Here is a 19,901-nt window from a genome sequence, read left to right on the forward strand (position 1 = left end):
TGCCAACCGGAACGAGACACTCTTTCGCAATTCTTCTTCTTCTTCTTCTTATTCTTCCACCTTGTCCCATTCTCGGTCTACTCGCGCCGAAAAGGGAGTCTATCCATTTTTTCTGCCTCTTTTCAATCCTTAACGAAACGAGACCAACTTTTATCATCGTGGGTCAAAGGGTACCTCTTTGCATGGTTTCAAAAGGCTATTCAAATATTGGCTGTGCAGTCAAACCGTATTCTCAATATAATTCTTGCTTGTAACGAGGTCAACTCTCGGTTCAACGATAATTACGTGGACAAATTATGAAGGCGAACAAAATTATTACGAACCTAAATCGAAGTCACTGATACGATCAAGTAATTCCATTATTTTATCGGCGACCCTGCTGCGGCCCACGTATACGTATTATCAATTTGATTATCAGCACTTACTGTCAGGATCAAGAATGATTTCACGGTCCATCGAGAGTATCCTTGTCATTTGGGAAGCAGCCAAATGACCAAGTAATTCCGAAATACGATCCAACCTGGCTGATCAGGGCAGTCGTGATCGATCCTCCTTGGTGGCCCCAAAGACGTTCACCCGACAACTTGAGTAAAGCTCCTCTCACAATGGAGGTAAAAAAATATCCAATCCACATACAGGTGAGACCGTATTCAATCTTCCTTGACCTCCCAACCCATCAGTGTCCTTATCATTTTATCGAGCAGGTAGGCCCACACGCGAAATCGAAAGAGACTTTTACTCTCGCAATAACCGGGAAGAGGGGGAAGAGGGGAGGAGGAGGAGGACAGGGGGAATCCACACGAGTTCATTTCGGAGGCCGTTGAAGCGACCAGTGCATTCTGTTAGGCCGTTTCGTTTATAATTGGCGGCATGAATGGATTCGCCTGGCATGGAAATGCGCATTGTGCGTGCCTCCCGGTGCACGCGTACCAACGTATATACTGCAAAATCCACATACGTAGACGGGAGCCACGCACGAGCCAGAGAGCCCGTCGCTCTGTATAGGCGTACAGGGCGAATTCGATTTGAGGATGCGCCTGGTCATTAGCGAGTCCAGCTGTGTACGCAGGAACATTCGTTTCCCGTGTGCTGCCTTCGCACGTGTGAACCAACCCTTACGCCTCCACGATCCATTCGCACATATCACCCATCCATCCCATCCCGTCGACCGATAGATGCCTGCTTCTCGTTTCCATCATTTTACATACCGAATGCACCCTGTAGTACAGAACACCTTTTTTTTTATTGCATCTTCGCTCCCACTTACCAAACCTCCCAACGTTACACGCACCCCGCACGAACCACTGACTTCCTCTCTAGGGATTTTTTTTATTCGACGGTTAATCGTCAAAATCGCTCCAGGCACCTATCCTCGTGGAGCCAAAGAAAGCAGGACGAGTGGCTTTATCCTTGCGCGCAGTCAACCTTAATGCACGAACCCCGAGGGTGGAGGGGCGCGGGAATTTCCCTGATAAAACACACAGGGAACAAGTTTCACAAAGTTCGTTCAGATAGGTGGGTCGGCAGTTAGGCTAGCTGGTAACTCGGACAAAGGAACTAGACGAAGTACCTGCAAACCATAGTAGGTACATCCGCAGGAAGTACGCAGGCTGTACGATACTGTTCTTAAACTTCAAGTAAGGACTCTTGATACCCAAGAAAAAAAAGAAAAATAATTCTTTTGCGTAATTCTACTATAGAGAATCGTGCGTTTGATTCTTTGAAAAAATACTACAGGTACTTGCGAGTACAGTTTTAAATGACAGCCGCCGACTCACGTCTTCCAGGAAGTCTCGATGAAAATCTTCCAGGTATTTACCAACCATTTTCCATTGGGAAATCTTGTTATGTCTTATTTTCTCAGCCGATATACCCAAGCGACATTTTTTTCAATAGAAATCCAAAGGACCCTGACGATTCGACCGAAAATACTATAGCCCGTAAAGTACAGTTTTCCAGGTACCTTTACCTACCATTGCCATATACACGTAAATGGGTATTTAAATAATCTAAGCCGGTGTTGGGTCACTGCTAAGAGGAGTGGTACTTGGCCCAGCGTTATTGCCGAATGGTTATGGCATTAAACGAAGACATTGGATGTCGGATTAGTAGGTATATATATAGTACATAATATACAGTACACACTACTTTCAGTTTAGAAATACTGGTCGTCCGAAGGAGAGCCGAGGAATGTGAATGGGAGCTTTAGGTCGCTAAGCCGTAGCTTCCGCCTTTCCCTCGATTCTTCCGGTCGCTCTATCTCATGGCAAAGTCCATCCCCTTAGATATCCTGGCTATTTCCCCCATTTTTATCCATCCCCCCCCTCCCCCCTGGCCTCTCCACACTCCACCTAAAATCGTTCAGCCACTACAGATCCGACTTGTCTTCTCTGTTCACGAAGGAGTGAATGACGCAAGAGCTTGGATAGTTGGAGCGACGTTAACGGCGAGAGGAATTTTATGGTGGGGTTCGAATGAACCCTGAATACTTTTAAGGGGTGGAGTATTACAAGCGAATCGATGTATCGACTGCGGTAATTTCGGCTGTGGGTGAATCGGTTAAATTGCTAGGTTTTGTCATAGGTGGACGATTGCACGTGGAATGATATACCTACGTTATCAAATGGTTAGAATGATAATAAATTGTAGCCGAGTCTGTCGCGATGTATCGAATATAGACAAAGTGGCCGATTTCTCATTGATAAGCTATGAACAATATTTAGAATATGTTTGAGTTTCTGTATTAATAAAGCTTGGGGGGAATAGTTGCGTGTAGAAAGTTTGTTCGATAAATACGGCTTTGTATCGATTTCATTAGAGACGTCATTTCGTAAGGATACAATGGTAAAGTGAATGACGAAGTCACGCAAGCTCATTGGGGAATCATCGGTTTGATCGATCGCGAATTCGAGAAAGGGGTATACCTTAGATTTTTCGAGTTTTCTATACCTGCCGTGAGTGGGACAGAGACGCGACTATAGGTAGTTAAGGGCGTGCGAGAGAGACGGAGGGGACGCTCAGTCGATTTTTCATTCCTTTCCCGTGCGATTGCTTTTTAAGATTGGCTTTGCCGTGACTGCGACTTTTAATTGATATCATTTACAAAGGAATAATATTACCTTGTCGATTGTTATCTCGGTTATTGAATTCATTAGTTATCGATTGGCTATAGGAATTTTGATTTTCTCTTGGCGCGGATACTTTATTTGCTCTTTAAATAGAAACGAATCGTCACTGGGATACGTAAGAGCGTGTTCAGTTATGTAAGTTTCTCTCTCTCTCTCTCTCTCTCCTTTTGCTGGACTTTCCTCGTATCGAATTATCGAATCATATCGAATCGTATTTCCCTCTCACTCTTGCCCTCCTTCCTCTTCGTTCCACTTGACAGGATCTGCACAAGAAGTTCATGGCCGTCCGTGAATTCATCCTACAGGAATTTCTTGCAAGGTGGCACATAAGGTCCATTATTTCTCCAGAGACGCTTGAGGTTATCCCGAAGGAAGAGGGAGTGCTCCTGGTCCGCCGGCCTATCCGCCTTATTTTTACGATGGGTTTTATTGTTTTTCGCGCTTTCTTCAGGAAAAATCCATCCCGCGCTCGTGGATCGGTCGTCACGGGGCGTCGGCGTCGGCGTCGCGAGTCGAACGACCGTGGAGACTAATCGGCGATTATCTTTTATGCTTGCTGCCTCATACTTTTACGAGTAAAGCTTCTCCTCAACTATTTATTGCTTCTTTTTATTCACCTCCTTTATTCCTTCGGCTCTTCTTTTTTTTTCTTCTTTTCTTTTTTTTCTTTTTCTTCCTATTCAAAGACGAGTAAAAAAGAAATTTGTTCCGTCCTTATCGCGAGGTCAGCGGGTCTCGGGCTCCAGAGGGATGCTGCGAGAGGAATTTCGCGGCGTAGAGTCCCGCGGAGGGGTGTAAAGATAAATAGAAAGAGGAGAAAGAGAAAAGAGAGATAAGGGCCGAGCAACTTCGGCTTTACGATCCGCGTAAATAAAACGAAGCCGAAATTCAATTTATCGTTTGATTCTCCTTGAGATCGAAGCATCACGATTTTGTCCCTTTTTCCCTTTCCGATGTGGGTCGACTAGCTTTTGGGAGTCGATAGAGAGATTTTTCCGTGGGATTTGGTAAATCCACTAAAAATGTAAAGAGGAAATTCCCGTGTGTCCCTTTGCACGGGCGAGCGATTTCGTCTCTTTTCAAAGGAAAAAGTAATAGACGAGAAGAAAAGATAAAGTCAAAGTGAAATCAGAGTGTATCCTGTGAGACCGGTCAGAGAGTATCGGCGAGATCGGAGTTCAGAGTTCAACGACCGTAAATACACAGAAGCGCAGCAATGCTCTGTCAGCGTTATCGTGTATATCGATAAACAAGTGTTCCGGTTAAACAATCACGTGAATTCATTTAACATCGCGGGTCTAAATAAAGGAGGCCAAAAAAAAGAGAAAAAAAAATCCCTACAAGACGGTAGAAACTCTTCGACACTTGCAGCGTGAATGGACCCTTATCAATCCAGAGAGACAGAGAGCGAAAGAGACAGTGGACTCTCGAGCGATAAAGGATCGATAACTGTACGCTTTCTGATGACGCGATACCCAACGGGACGATCAGTTCATTTTGCTACTGTCAATGTCTCCTATGATATTTCATTATGTCATCCCCGGGGATCTGTGGAATTCCCCAGGCACTGATCGCAGCCCCGCATCGGGCAGAGCGAGGAATAGACTTACGTAGCAGGAGAGACTCTTTTTCGTTTCTCTCTCGTGCGGTGGCAGCTATGAATTCTGGCAAAGTTTTATCCCCTTGTCAGTTAGCTGACTCATCGTCCTATTCCCTATATCGGCATTCATCACCCTCGCATTGTCCAACGAGGATATATGAATATCATTAGTGCAGTATGACGCCATGACGAATCGATTGGTAACGTCGAGAGCTACTAGTCGATAAGATACGAGCCAATAATAATGGCTAAGGTTTCCTTATGTTTTACATTCTCTTCGATACATCCATCTTCTAATATTGCTTTTCTCTCTTGTTTTCTCTCTCGCGCCTAGTTTATTTATCCCTTGTAAATTCTCCATGCCAATGACGCAACGCTAGCGACCCATGACCCATTATACCCTTACGGGTAGTTCTTGATCTGCGAGGAGTAAAGTGGTTGGCCAGTAAAGGTGAGTGAATTCAATAGACACGAGGCTACTTCTAGAGTGAAGTAAAACCCTGCTTACACTGGAAAGAAGTTACTCTATCTGTGCCGGTAGTGGGACTAGCCACAGGATATAAGGCACTTCGAATATAGGCAGGGTGAGTGAACGCCACTACCCCAGTGGCTCACTCTGTGTGAGAACGAGGGAAACTAGGGAAAAGCCAGTGTTAGGGGATGCTTTTAAAGGCTACAGTGTTGCTGACCATGCTGTGCGTCTTAACTGGGTTAATGCGCCTTCTGTGTACGGTGGTATTGGCAGGATTTTCAAGAAGGAAATAAATGATTCGTGCAATTCTTAGTGGGTCTAGGGTTTTTATCAGTTCGATTGGCCAGAATTTCACTGGGCTGTGATTCCACGTGTGTTCGTTAAGCGTCACTGTGACCCACGTATAAAACAGTGACATATCTTTTTTGTCCTGTCATCGCTACTTGTCTACGCTTACAATAAACGGCCATGTTCTCTGTCAACAGGAACACCAGGGTGGAAAAGGAGGATGAAGAAAATCCCTAGAATGCCTATAGACTCGCTGATCGAATACAGATCCCGGCCGTATGTGAAAATAGAGTAACAAAACTGTTGATTGCCTTTCTTCTCCAGAGGGAGGAAAATACAAGAGTGGTATACCGCTATCCCTTCGCCAGCCTCTCGAGCCCCTTGGGATGACTGAAGATTTTTCTTCTTTCATTTTCATCGTGGTCAAACGAACACAAGCCTTGCGAATTCGGATTCTTTTCGTGAACATTATCTGAAATCTATAATGTGAAATCTTCCGTGAAATCTATAAACAATGCCTCAAGCTGGATTGTCTCTGGCCAGTAGATGTATCCCGTGTTAATAATTCTGGTAATTTCACTATTATTGTTTTCAAGCGACTTTCTCGATTTATTCCCTTTCTTTTTACATTTTCTTTTATTTTTACCAGTCCTCACTTTTTCTCCATGCATCTTTATGCAGAACCATAACCATCGGTTCATTAATCGTCTAGCGTCCCGGAATCTAAAGAATCTTCAATGCATTTGAAATTCTAGTACTTTTTCAAACCCCTTTTCCGTTCCTTCTTACGGCGTTGGCATTTATGATTATGACGGGCCTTTGTTTCTGTACGAGTAACAAAGCGAAATCCCCCATAAACTGCAAACAATGTCAACCCTCTCTCTTAGACGTTCCATTGTAAACTGACACTGGCGACGAGTGCGCGACACCCACTTCCATCAAGACATCGGATTTAGGGTCGATCCACAGGGTCTGGGAAGTTAGCCCCCCATAATTCCAAAATTCTGGTTCCGTTGCTTGTTCTGAGTTCTTCTAAGTTTGTTCTACAATGTTCCAGAAAAACAAGATTCTCAATTGAAATTTGTGAAAAACAGTTTCGGCAAAAAAAGATTGGTCCAGGTTGTTCTAGGTTTTCGTAGGTTCTCGTAGGTTCTCGTAGGTTTTCGTAGGTTTTCGTAGGTTTTCGTAGGTTTTTTGTAGGTTCTCGTAGATTCTCGTAGATTCTCGTAGGTTCTCGTAGGTTTTCGTAGGTTCTCGTAGGTTTTCGTAGGTTTTCGTAGGTTTTCGTAGGTTTTCGTAGGTTTTTGTAGGTGTTCGTTGGTTTTCGTTGGTTTTCCTAGGTTGCTCCAGGTTGTTCTAGGTTGATCAGGTAGGACAGACACGTAAAACCAGGGAAACACTGGAAAAGCTGAGGAGGAAGAACGCCCAGAATAGCATGTGGATATAGGATCATTTCAAACGATTTCCAGCTTTTCCAGGTTTTCCTAGGTCTTCGTAGGTTTTCGTAGGTTTTCGTAGGTTTTCGTAGGTTTTCGTAGGTTGCTCCAGGTTGTTCTAGGTTGATCAGGTAGGACAGACACGTAAAACCAGGGAAACACTGGAAAAGCTGAGGAAGAAGAACGCCCAGAATAGCATGTGGATATAGGATCATTTCGAACGATTTCCAGCTTTTTCCAGGTTTTCCTAGGTTCTCGTAGGTTCTCGTAGGTTTTCGTAGGTTTTCGTAGGTTTTCGTTGGTTTTCCTAGGTTGCTCCAGGTTGTTCTAGGTTTATCAGGTAGGACAGACACGTAAAACCAGGGAAACACTGGAAAAGCTGAGGAGGAAGAACGCCCAGAATTGCATGTGGATATAGGATCATTTCAAACGATTTCCAGCTTTTCCAGGTTTTCCTAGGTCTTCGTAGGTTTTCGTAGGTTTTCGTAGGTTTTCGTAGGTTTTCGTAGGTTTTCGTAGGTTTTCGTAGGTTTTCGTAGGTTTTCGTAGGTTTTCGTAGGTTTTCGTAGGTTTTTGTAGGTTTTCGTTGGTTTTCCTAGGTTGCTCCAGGTTGTTCTAGGTTTATCAGGTAGGACAGACACGTAAAACCAGGGAAACACTGGAAAAGCTGAGGAGGAAGAACGCCCAGAATTGCATGTGGATATAGGATCATTTCAAACGATTTCCAGCTTTTCCAGGTTTTCCTAGGTCTTCGTAGGTTTTCGTAGGTTTTCGTAGGTTTTCGTAGGTTCTCGTAGGTTGCTCCAGGTTGTTCTAGGTTGATCAGGTAGGACAGACACTTAAAACCAGGGAAACACTGGAAAAGCTGAGGAAGAAGAACGCCCAGAATAGCATGTGGATATAGGATCATTTCGAACGATTTCCAGCTTTTTCCAGGTTTTCCTAGGTTCTCGTAGGTTCTCGTAGGTTTTCGTAGGTTTTCATAGGTTTTCGTAGGTTCCCATAAGGTTCCCGTAAGTTTTGATCCCATTCGAGTATTCTTCACTTAGCGGTCTTCACACGTGTGGAAGTCCAAGCGATTTACTACGTATTCTAACAGTTTGATGCACAATAAAAAAAAAGTAGAGGCACCTACATCAACTCGTATCCCCATTGTCCTAAACAACTCCATCAATCAAAAGTCTCCCTTTAATTTTCACTTTCCAAATGTGCGTCACGTTCTAAACTGCACACGAAATTGCAACGAGATATCGAGCAAACGATGCACCAGAGATGCACCAGATGCACCCTGTAAGTTCTATTCGAAATCCAGTGTCATCGGCGCGGATGGATTATTAACGCGAAACGAGTCGGGCAAACGTAGAGAAATCGAGTCGGAAAACAATTTCACGTGAGAACGATTGAAAATCGACACAATTCGGGCACGTATTTATGTATTTTCATGGATTCATAATTTAATCGATGAAATGAAAAAATAAATTGATTAAAACACACTTAAAAATATCCAGAAACTATCCGGATCTTTCTATAGCCACAGGTATTTCCAGTCATCTATATATCTCTCTGTCAACGAAAAGATTGGCGGATTTATCTCTACGTCAGGATACAGGTTGGTATGCAGAATGAAAGGGGATAGTGTCGAGCAAGAACGAAAACATTGCACTCGCCCAGGCAACAAGCCCGGGTTCGTTGTAATTAGTTTCTGCAGTGAGTTGAAGCTGGCTCAGCACACAGCGGTACTATTGCGGCTCTGTTGATGGCGAGGAGCAAATAGGACGCAATAAACACGCTACTATATCATTCGCTCAACCCTTTATGCCAGAACGTACCACGTTCTAGGGGGGGATGATACGAAATCCCTAGGGTTGTTACTTCCTCTATTCCCCCCCTCTCCCTTCCCTTCACTCCCCTCTCACTTCCCTAACAGGAAGACCGCAGTTTAACACTCTCCTGAATTTATCATCAATTTTCTGATAAATGAAAAAAAAGCCACCCCCTATATGATGCACACGCCCCATAGAAAAAGTTAGTGGGTTAATGGCGGATTACGAGAATGAGGTAGGAGGACTGAGGACGTTTCCGAGAAAATGTTACTTTTTTTCTTTCACGGTGGTACCACTAGCACGTCTCTTTGGTAATTCCCACGGAATTCGCGTTCGCGCAGCCGAGAGAACTCGATGACAGCACAGATTCCAGGCCACTTCGGCGAAGTGTTACTCGACGCTGCCAAGCGGGCAGGCGGCCGATTGGTTAGATAAACGGGAACATTGTGTGTACCGTTGGCGCATCCCTGTTCCTAGGAATATATTCGCGTAGCAATCGTTGCCCAATGATATATGTATATACACAGTGGACTGACTGTTGCTGGTAACAGCTGTTTGCATTTGGACGGTCTGTTGATTCTCGTCTTTCGTCCTTTCGAGGAGTCCCGGCATTGCGCTGCACTCGAGACGACGTTAATGAATTTACTGGACCACATGAGAAGAGTATGTAAAAAAAAAAAAAAAAAAATACATAAAAAAATAAAAAATAAATCTCGTGATAATCCCAAGACTCCTTTGTACTCTGTACTCACGACTCCGTTCGCGAGAATCGCACGGAAAGATCGGATATAAAGCAGCGCCAAGAATAAGGGATGATATTACGCGCATTCACAGGGGGATAAAAAAGAAGAAAAAAAGAAAAAAAATGCTCTAGCAGAATACCGAGAAGTGTTTTGTACGGGATTATTACACGGAGAGAACGAGGAATGAAATCGAGTTGCGATCCGGCTTATCTTGATAGCGCGATTCAGCTTAATTAATCCCAGCCAGCGAAGCTCTCTTGAAATCATCACTTAATTAGCGCACAACAGGAGTATCTTACGTGTCATAATTAACGCGACGCCGTTTGGATTACCGAGAAGTGATTCCACGCCTGCGGCTGTTCGGTGGGCTGCTGCACGATTGTCCCACGAGATTTCTGCCACTTGCATTTTTACGCATCTAAAGTGCATCAGATGCACCCCTAGTGACGTCACTGGGCAATATCAATTGCTTAAGCTATACCCATATACCTGACTATACCTATAGTGACGTAACACCTTGGCCAAGCTTCTCATCAAATTCCACTGATCCCAGGGACAAATGATTTATCTTCTAATTGCATGACGCGCCTCTGGATAACCTGAGGTGCCTCCCGCACCCTTCAGACGATACCCACCCCTAATCAAAGCGCACCCCGGTCATTAATCTTGACGGTGAAGAATGCAAAGCGAAAAGCGTCTAGGAGATATAACGTAAACGCGAACCTGAATAACGAAAAGAAACGATAAGAAGATCAATCGTGTCAATCAAAAATTTTGATAGCAGTAACATAACACTGTATTTCCGTTTAGTAATTATTCCCCAAGTTCTTATTATAGTTTCGTATCTTTTTTTTTTGTTTACAAAATAATCATTCTGACGTATAACGACGGACTCGTGACTTTCGGACACGTGTACGTAGGCGCGACCAGCCGGGACTGCTCGAAATCCCTGAGGTAATGTGCGATCAAATATTTGCCAGGTTAATAGCTAATTTTTCATCATGCGACTCCCCGAGTCCTGCACCCCGTTAATATTAAGCGAGACCATGTCAAAGTAGAAAAGTCAAAGACTGAAAGTGAAAACTTATCCGTAGTCGTTTCGTTCAACCTGTCAAGATTACGTCACTGAACCCACCCAAGTCTGGCATAACTTCTTTCTTGTATAGCAGTTGTACCAAAAAAGAAACACAAAAAAATAACCATCATCCTAACCCACCCTGCGCTATTTCTATCAAATCGATCGATCGATCTCTCCTATCTATATATAGACTAGTTTGAGTTTTGTCCAACATCACGGATCAACCAATGCGCCACGGGCTGTCGAGCAGGTGCAGAGACAATGGCGGACGGGATGAACGCAGCTGCGAGTAATGCGTGATAAATCGTACCGTGTACGTCAGGCTCACCCATTGGGCAATTGTTGACATTACACACGGTCATCGAGCACCGCCGATGACGGAGGCTTCGAAATGGACGGAATACGTGCAATCGCACGCGTCTATCCATATTGCACGTATCTTTTTCAGTTGCCTCGAAACTAAATGACACGGTGAGATCGAATGAAATTCTAATGGGAATTCTAAGTAGAAATACATGCAGGGACAACCGGCCGATACTGGCGTCATTGAATTTATCAATAAGCCAATGGATAACAGATATATCGAGTATTCCATGTACCTACTCTCAGGGTAGAGTAGCCACACATGCGGTTACAGCCAGTGAATTTTTTAACTCCCGATAATCGATAATCGCCCGAGGTGCTTGGGTGGCGCATTGTTGGTGAGATAGGTGCCAATGGAGGAAGACTTTACGCGGATAATAATGACGGCACTCGATTGCGTTACATCAAAAGGGGTAAGTGGTGATGATCAAACAAGGCGCGATCATGAGGCGCAACTTTAGTTGCTAATACTGAGGGTTCGTGAACGTGTAATATTGCCTGGGTTCAATGGCGCACGGCTCAACGATAAATTACTTGATTATACATTTAAAAGAGTTTCTACGCGCCTGATAATTACTGGTAAATCAGGTATAAGAGATTTCATTTAATCCGATCCCTATTTCATCGGACTCATTGCGTACATAATTATTTGCTTCTTTCTTCCTTTTTGCAAGTTTCCCTCTTTCGCGGCTTTCGTTATTTCGAAAAATATATCGTACTCGCCTCTGGGCTTCGATTCCGAGCCGGCAGTAAGGATATTCAAGGAATGGAATAAACTTCCAGGATGAATAGTGATGGGCGAGATGAATAACCGAGAGAAATTAATCAGGAATTATCTGGAAAACAATGGAATACGAATGAATGGGAAATTTAAATAAAAATGTTAATAATGCCCTCCCCCACCCCCACGTCCCTCCATCCTTTTGCACCAAACATTCCGCGAGTCTTTCTTATTTCGTAATTTCTTCAATCCAGTAAAATTGAAGGCTTCAGCCGGCGTTAACGTTAAAGCGTTAACTTAATCATAACATTTTCTATCCAGAAATAAAATACTAAATTTTACCATGGACTTCGAGTTAAAATTTGATGAATCAGGTAAAAACTTACGATTCCTCAATTGCTCCTTGACGCAAGAACACTCTCACTTATCCGACACCATAATACGTCAACCCCTTGGATATACATACCTGCAACAAAAAATAAATAAAATCAGTCAGATGGGACAGTCATGTTCAACATTTTTAATATCCCACGAGTGACGTATATATAGTAACGTATATATAACGTTAAACCATTAATTAATAACTGAGACGAGAGAATCAAGACAAGAAGGATCCTCTCGCTCGCTCAGGAATCTCTGTACTTTGGCAGCTACTCCTAATATTAGTACCACCACCACCACCATCTTCCCTTTAGTATCTCATCCACCTCTTATTCTCAACTCTTCCCCGCAAATTCTTATCCCCCCTATCCCCCACTCAGTCTACGTCTTCGCTTTGCGCGCATATTGAAATATAATTAGTCTTCGTTTAATAAATTAAAGTTCTTGACGCGGAAGACATGTCTCGCCTGATGTCCAAAGCTCCAGTCTAAAGCGGTTGCGCGCAGCATGCTCGACGGTCCTGACCGTTTTCTCTCACTGCCTCTAACCCCATGACAACACCACCCCCCTCCTGCACTCTGCTAGCCACCGGGATCGTTTGCAGCATTCGTATTTGCTATCTTGCAGCAAGGATAGATAGACGTGGGTAGTAGGTTTTACGAGCTGCTCCAGGTTGGCGCCCATGCAGTAGGTACCAACCTAAAATCCAGTACCGTAATGCCGCTGCCCTATTGTGCACGACAAACTACCCTCTGGTATCACAGTGATCTTGCGCAGCTGATGCTCAGCCGGCGGTTGGCTGCTTGAGTTTTGTTTTGCCACGAACTTTGCGTACTTTCAAATTATTTATGCTTATCATTTTGATCATATCTTCTCTCTCTCTCTCTCTCTCTCTCTCTCTCTCTCTCTCTCTCTCGCTCTCATACCGTAAATCTCGCCTGTGAATTTCGAATTATTCAAACAAGACAACGCACTTTTCACGCATAAGCCATTGCATATGGATTATGCGTGGATTATGGAATAAATTTATGGACGATTGTTTCGTGCCTCCACGGGTCAAATGTTTATCGAGCGCATAATAACGTGGCCACTGTTTTCCAGACTAGTATAAAACTCAGGTTCGCCATTCTTGGTAGCAGCGATAGCGGCAACTTCAGTGCACTACGTATGCATTAGCATACGCCGCCTCGGCGTACAAAGTCGAGAAATTACGAGCAGCGCGATATAAGCTTTTTCGAGGGAGGCGCAATAAGAAAATTATATTGTCTCGTTAACGAGAGCGAGGAGCGTCGTATATTAATTAAAAAAAGAAAATGAGAAACGAGTGATAATAGACGAGCATTGACAAAGCAGCATTGTGCGCCGTCACATCCGGTGATCCGGGAAACGAACGTGCCCGCTATCATTTCGCGATGAACTTTTATCAATTATCACACTGTATACATCCTGCATATAGAGGCGAAGTCAGTCCCCGGTTGGTTTACTACAAACTTATATGTATAATAATATCGTATAATTTATCTTACACTTCTACGAGCCTCGCGATCATTTGCACGTTGATGAAAAATAAATTATGAAATCACCGCACGTCGAGGTCATCCACCCGTTTAACTATCTGAGTAATAACCGAGCGTCAGGATGTTGTTGCTGCTGGTTCGATCGCTCTTTCGTCTCTTGCGCCGATTAAAAAGTTATGCACCTCTAGAGTCCCTACGTTATTTAATGGATAATCGAGTCTTTGACTCCGAACAACATTGCCTACTCGACAAGTTACCTGGCAACTGTACCTACTACGTATGTGTGTGGAGTATACACGTGACATAAAAATAACTCGCTTCCGATTTATGAAATAAAAAATAAGGAGCCCAGCATAGACAGTCGTGAGATTGAAATCGAGAATTCTGTAAGAGTAGAAGGTGCAGCAGTGACGTCACTGGGATATCCAGTTGCAACGTCGAGGAAGCTGCGACGGAGATTGGAAGATGAAAGTAAAAATGTAACTTTGCCGGTAGACAGGTTGACTGTTTCGTAATAAAAATAGAATTATGACGGATGGCAGAGTCGAGAGGAGCGAGGTAGACGCGGGAGGACCGGTGACTATTAATAAGTTTCCCTCTTTCGTTTTGACGTGCAGTATACGTGATAACGTACGTAGGCGGTCGGATACCCGTTGATGGTGAATGTACTGTGTTTCGGTTGGTATCAGTTAATTATTTTCTACTTTGATACCGACTAATTATACGACGGAAACTAGATAGTCACCGGTGGGACAAGGCAGAAGGAGATTGACCGGAAGCGACTATTACTGTCCGGATTCGCGCGCACCCTTCCCACCACTGTTTCCTGAACGTCCCTTGTAATGTCCTTGGGAGGGCGTTGGGTGGGGTAGGTGGGGTAGGTGGCGAAGGGCTGGCGAGTGTGCTCTCGTTACTTACGTAAACGTAATCCTGATAAAATTCAGTCTGGTTCAAAGCAGCATTGTGAATGCGCCACTCTCGCGGCCGGCTCTTTGTAGTTTAATTAAGGTAAAACTCCGTAGGTGTATACCTGGCAGTAACACTTTGTCCAGGTAGAACCTCAAAGGTTTATTAGCATATGGGCGCCTCGTTCGATCTATGGATAATTAGTACAGCAGGTGTGAGATGTACTTATGGGCTGCACGATAGCCAAGGTGGAGAGAAGTGCTGGGACCGATGGGCGCTGGCCAGAGGTACTTCCGGGATTGACGTTGAAAATAGGAAGTGACGTCGATGATGCTGGAAGTAAAATGGAGAATACGTCGAGTCGACGACTAGGAAGGCTTACTGCGTGATTCCCGTAATTGAACTGGTATAAGTACTCTTTTTTATATCGCTAGGAAATGATAGAGAGGATTATGGCTATCCCAGGGGAGAGAACGGGCTGGGAGGGCTTGGGAAATAAGAGATGGTTGGAGAAAATGGCGAGAAAGCAGGAAGGGAGGATGGCAGAATTGTAGAAGCTTCCATATACTTCGGCCACCCCCTCGCCATCCTGTGCGAGAAACAGCGAAGCGGACCGAGAGCCGAGTCAGCAACCTTCTCAACCTTCCGAACCTTCCGAACCTCCGCCAGCTACTACTTTTCTCTATTCCCTTCAAACTCCACGACCACCTCCAGCGCTTCCAACTTCCTGGCCTGACTATCTCTTTCTCTCACAACGGTCTATACCTCGCAATCATCCCTCGTGCCAGTGGTTCGCCATCCTCGTGGCACGGCAGCCAGCAGTCTTCCGTGAACTTTCAACCCGGAGGATCCACGGCCGACTTAAAGCGGAGAACCACGTGGGATAGGATGGTCTGACAGGAGTGTAACGACGAGGAGTAATATTTTGTTTGAAGGTTATACCAGGGACCGGGCAAACAGTTGGTCTTTCTCGCCGGAAATTAAAACCCCTGTTCCGTCAACCACCCCCTCGCGGTTTATGATGTATCCCTTAAAACTCACTCCCGGAATAAATTTATATTTTACGATAAGTAGCAAAATTTATTCGCAAAAGTACATATTATTCATTCGCATCCTTTTTCTCATCGATCGAATTCCCCTTTGAAATAAGGTCTCCTTGCCAAATCCGAGCACCCACGCGTGCCAGAGATCACGGGGTCACGCGAAACTATCTAGAATTCTGCAAGCAACGTAATCCTATAGTCTCTATATAGAGACTCCTGCAGGAAGTAGAGAACAAATCAATAGCAGCGTCATCGATCGAGAGTCAAGCGAAATCAACGAACAAGGTTCCTGCAGCGTCAAACCAGGAAACTAATAGCGATGGGCTTCCTTTTTCTCCTTCGCACCTGCGTCCCCCGTTTGATAATGAACTATCGCGGTCTATCGCCAAACCGAAATTAAGGTTTAATCGCGTTCGTAACGCGATTCCGGCAATCTCAAGTCGAAGCCGTCGCTTCGTTACGACTCGGATGCAGAGCGAGCTGCAGTTTCTCTCGGCGGCCACAGACGCTGCTGCCGTTGCTATCCCATTGCAGCTCAGGGCCACCGCTAGACAACCAGCTTTGCCAATGACGTTACGTGTAGTGCGCGATACTGACGCCAGTACAGGGATGGCTTTCCACTTTCACGGGATTCCGAGGGGTGCACTAGTTGGTATCCCAGGTTGCTTGCTCGGGTCGATACCAGGATGGTTCAGTCTAGCTTCGCAAGGGGCCAGACAGAGAGCTGCTCTCAGCCCTGCTGCGCGCGAGAGAGAAGGAGAGGGAAAGATTAAAGGTTTAAAAATAAGGCAAAACAAAGAATTGACTACCGAAACAAGTAAATACTCTCTGTGCGAGCTGGCAATGTGGCCTGGTCTTTCATCAACTCGGCCGTCCCAGGTTAATCAGCGTTAGCAGCGTTTCACAAGGCCATCAGTACCCTCTATCGGCGTTTAACGTATCTACTGCGAACTACCCTACCTAGCTTTGCTAACCAAAGGGATGCCTCTATCCCTTGATAAATGCTCTACCCACTATACGTACTTTTACCAGTGCAAACCTCGAGATACGCCATAGGAGCACAGTGTCCGTTGGCTCTGGTAGATGTTCATCAAAGGAATCATTCATCGGCGTCTGCCAGTAGGTACAGTCCGGTACGTAGTGCACCAGGCAGAGCCAGGCTGACTTTCCCCACCATCGACCCAGCGTCCTTTTACACCGCGGTTATTATTTCGTTCTATAGACACGCCGAGAATCAGAGAAGAAGATAAAGTGTGTGCGTTACTCAAGTGTTTTCAGCGTGGACCTATCGGATGCTGGAAGGATTTACTTTTTTTTTTTTTCAAATTCGCATACGAACAAAACCTTACATCCTTCCAACTCCACAGCGTGCGATATTTAAGCTTGCAGTTCCCTCTCGTGCAAATAATATCAAATGGTTTACATATTTCTCTAGACAGGCACGTGTGGGTTTCGCACGATATATGAATTTGACATACGATACAGTACGATTAGAAATTCATAGTGAAGAGTACCCGCGTGTATGTACAAGCTCGTCACACATGTGACTATGTAGCTGATGGACAGGTATGGAAATACAGTGAACGGGGTGCACGTATGGTATTGCAAGCGGCCATTCCGCACGTTGGCTGCTGTTCGTTTTAATTTCAAGTCATTTAATCAATGCGCTCCGTCGGCATTGAATCAAAACGGCCTCGTAGCGACTATTCCGTGCTGGACGCTTTTCGAGTTTCACGCACGTGCGTGAATACGTGCGACGAGTCTGTACGCAGGGCGGTTCCGATTTCATTTTTTTTAAACTCAGTTTCAGTATTCCTGCTACGGCTACCCCTCCGTCCTGCGTCCTGCGCCAACCTCTGCGCAATAAATTAATCAGCCAGTGACGAGGGGGACAGGCCATACCGTCTATGGAGCCTGATAACGCTTCGAGTATCGAGAGACGTGCAATTAGATTCATGTTTTTATTATTACGAAGATCAATCGGTTATTCTGAACGGTCCTTATGTATAATGTATGTATCTATTGTATGCAACCGAGGGTAAGACCTATTCGTAGAATTTTATAAAATCCTGAAATCCCGAAAATTTCATCCCAAGGAGGTACAGAGGATTTAGGGGGTGCTCTGACAAAGCAAGTACACAGTTATACACCCTCTTTGCAAACTATGCCTATTAATATCTTGAACGTAGATTGCATTAACCGCATTATGCATATAGGGGATGAAGAAAATATATAGGTAGCACATACACATATATATATATATATATAGAGATAGCAGTACAAGGGAGTTGGAAGTAGGGTTGGTGCTGATCAACCGTGAAGCATCGATAGTCGGCAATGCCAGGATGGTTCGATACTAAGGGAGTAAGAGGGTAGCACAGGAAGTCGAGGTCCAGGGGTTCCTACAGGATTGGGGGCGGGGGGCGGAGGGGAACAAACTCGGATCACGACCCTCTAGCTGCCGTAATGAAGCCCGCACGATTCAACCCCCCTCTCCCCTCCCCCCCACATCCAGTTACCTATGGGAGAGACTCCTTTACTCCACCACCACACTATTACCCCTATTGCCAAGCTTCTACGCCGTGAGCTCCCATAATGCAATGTTACGATCAATACTGCTTACGCAGCATCGATACTTTTCATATTTTATTTCATTTCCTTAAGGCTGCCAGATTTGTTATCCGTATCATACAAAAAAATGATCTAATTATCAGTAACTGATTGTATGCATCCAGAGCGCTTATAGAGTTTCAGGCTATTTAACCAGAGGCAATTATTTTTGATCCCAGACAACGTGACCCTCCTCCTCCATTTTCTTTCATATACCTTTCTAATTTATAGGACGTTTCTATACTGCCCCTCTGGAACGATCCCCCTTTTTTCTTCCTTATCCCTTGGTCGGTTGGCTAATCTGATCCGGGGATCAGAAATGACTGCTTGGTTCGGTCAACGTGCATTGACCAGCGTGCGAGTGCAACTACGATGCAATCGAGCGTGAACCTTTACGTGAACAAGTCGTCCGTGACCCCCTCACTCTCTCTCTCTCTCACACACACACACACTCTCTTTTCCTCTCTCGAAGCTCTTTGTAACCCCTATGGATATGTAGACGATATATCCAGTGCATTTCAGTGCAATGACCAACTAACCGTAGCATCCAATGCACATGAGATTCATTGCTTTTCATTTATTCGTGAGAAAAGTCACGCTAACAATTTGTTTCTTAAAAATTTATCACCAACAAAAATATAAATTAATATATAGCACTGATACACTGGGCTATTTTGGATTAATTGTAAAGATACAAAAGTTTGATTGGTCATTAATGAAGGATGGTCCAGCGTCCTGTAGGTTCGTTCAAGGTAGCGACTACGTGACTGATCTAAAATACTTCTAGGTGACTGAAGGTCTTACATTGGACAGGCGAACTCTCGGTGGCTCCCTGACTGTTGTATACTATATACATATACGGAGTGGAGCTACCAGGGGCAGGGGAAGAGAGATAGAGATTGCGCCATTACGCGTCTCGGACAATCAGTGCGAGACAAATGAGAGGAGTATTAATGTGCGACGAGGAGTAGAAAAGGTTCGGAGGGTTAGGACGACTAGAGTCAAGACGCGAGAGGGAGAAGCTGGGGACCGTAGAAAAAGTTCTTCGGGTCATTTGCATCTGTGGTACAGTGACGAAGGAGATGAGATAAAGAAAATAAATTAGATGCACACTGAAGTGACTTTCAATTGCCATGAACAGAGTTCGTTTGTGAGGGAGAGAAAAAGAGAGAGTGAGAGACGATCCACAGAATGGTCACCAGCTTCCTTCTTACTCTTCTTCACTTTTTTCTTTTCAATTTTTCTTCACACTTCTTCCCCCCTCAGACTCGTCACTGTGTTCACTCCAAGGATTTTCAGCCGACTAATTGCATCCTGTCTAACGTTTCTCATTAGACGGCAACTCGACTTTCACAAAGAAAGCGAAGTCGCGGAGAAAGAAAAGAAAGAAAGAAAATAGTCTATTGTTGCCCGACAAGAAAGGTAACGTAACTAAATAAACCACAGTCGATTTGATATCCAGACAGAAAATCATTTAAACGTCAATAAAGGAGAATCAACTCGAGCATGAGTTTTTTTTTGTCCATCGTTAACACAGCAAATAAGAAAATAAAAAAAAAAAAGAAACCCACAGGTATTTCCCATTGCTCGTGTCTGGAATATTTAGAGGGTTTGAAAAGGGGCGTTGAGGGGCAGAGGTTGAAGTAGCTTTCTTGGCGACTACATCATGAAGTACAGAAGGGGAGCTGCTCCCGCGTATCGCGACTCTTCTCAAAAGCCCAGGCTACTAATTTATTAATGGAGTTTTGATTTCGAACGAGGGAAGGTTGGCTGGCTGGCTTCAAGCCCCCCC

General features: G+C 44.6%; 1 protein-coding gene across 10 annotated transcripts in view; it reads right to left on the reverse strand.

The window, feature by feature from the left end:
- The window catches only part of LOC107269978 (teneurin-m), a 293,857-nt gene that overhangs the window by 40,585 nt on the left and 233,371 nt on the right, over nt 1–19,901 (reverse strand). For 2 of the 10 annotated variants that reach the window (XM_025087377.1, XM_025087376.1), the window contains exon 3: nt 12,039–12,118. The exons of the other annotated variants lie outside the window; for them this stretch is intronic. The gene's annotated coding sequence lies outside the window, so the exon portion shown is untranslated. The remainder of the gene's footprint in view (nt 1–12,038; nt 12,119–19,901) is intronic. 10 annotated transcript variants of the gene reach the window in all.

The sequence above is a fragment of the Cephus cinctus genome, unplaced genomic scaffold, assembly GCF_000341935.2.
Source record: "Cephus cinctus unplaced genomic scaffold, Ccin1 Ccin1_scaffold0693, whole genome shotgun sequence".
NCBI lineage: Eukaryota > Metazoa > Arthropoda > Insecta > Hymenoptera > Cephidae > Cephus > Cephus cinctus.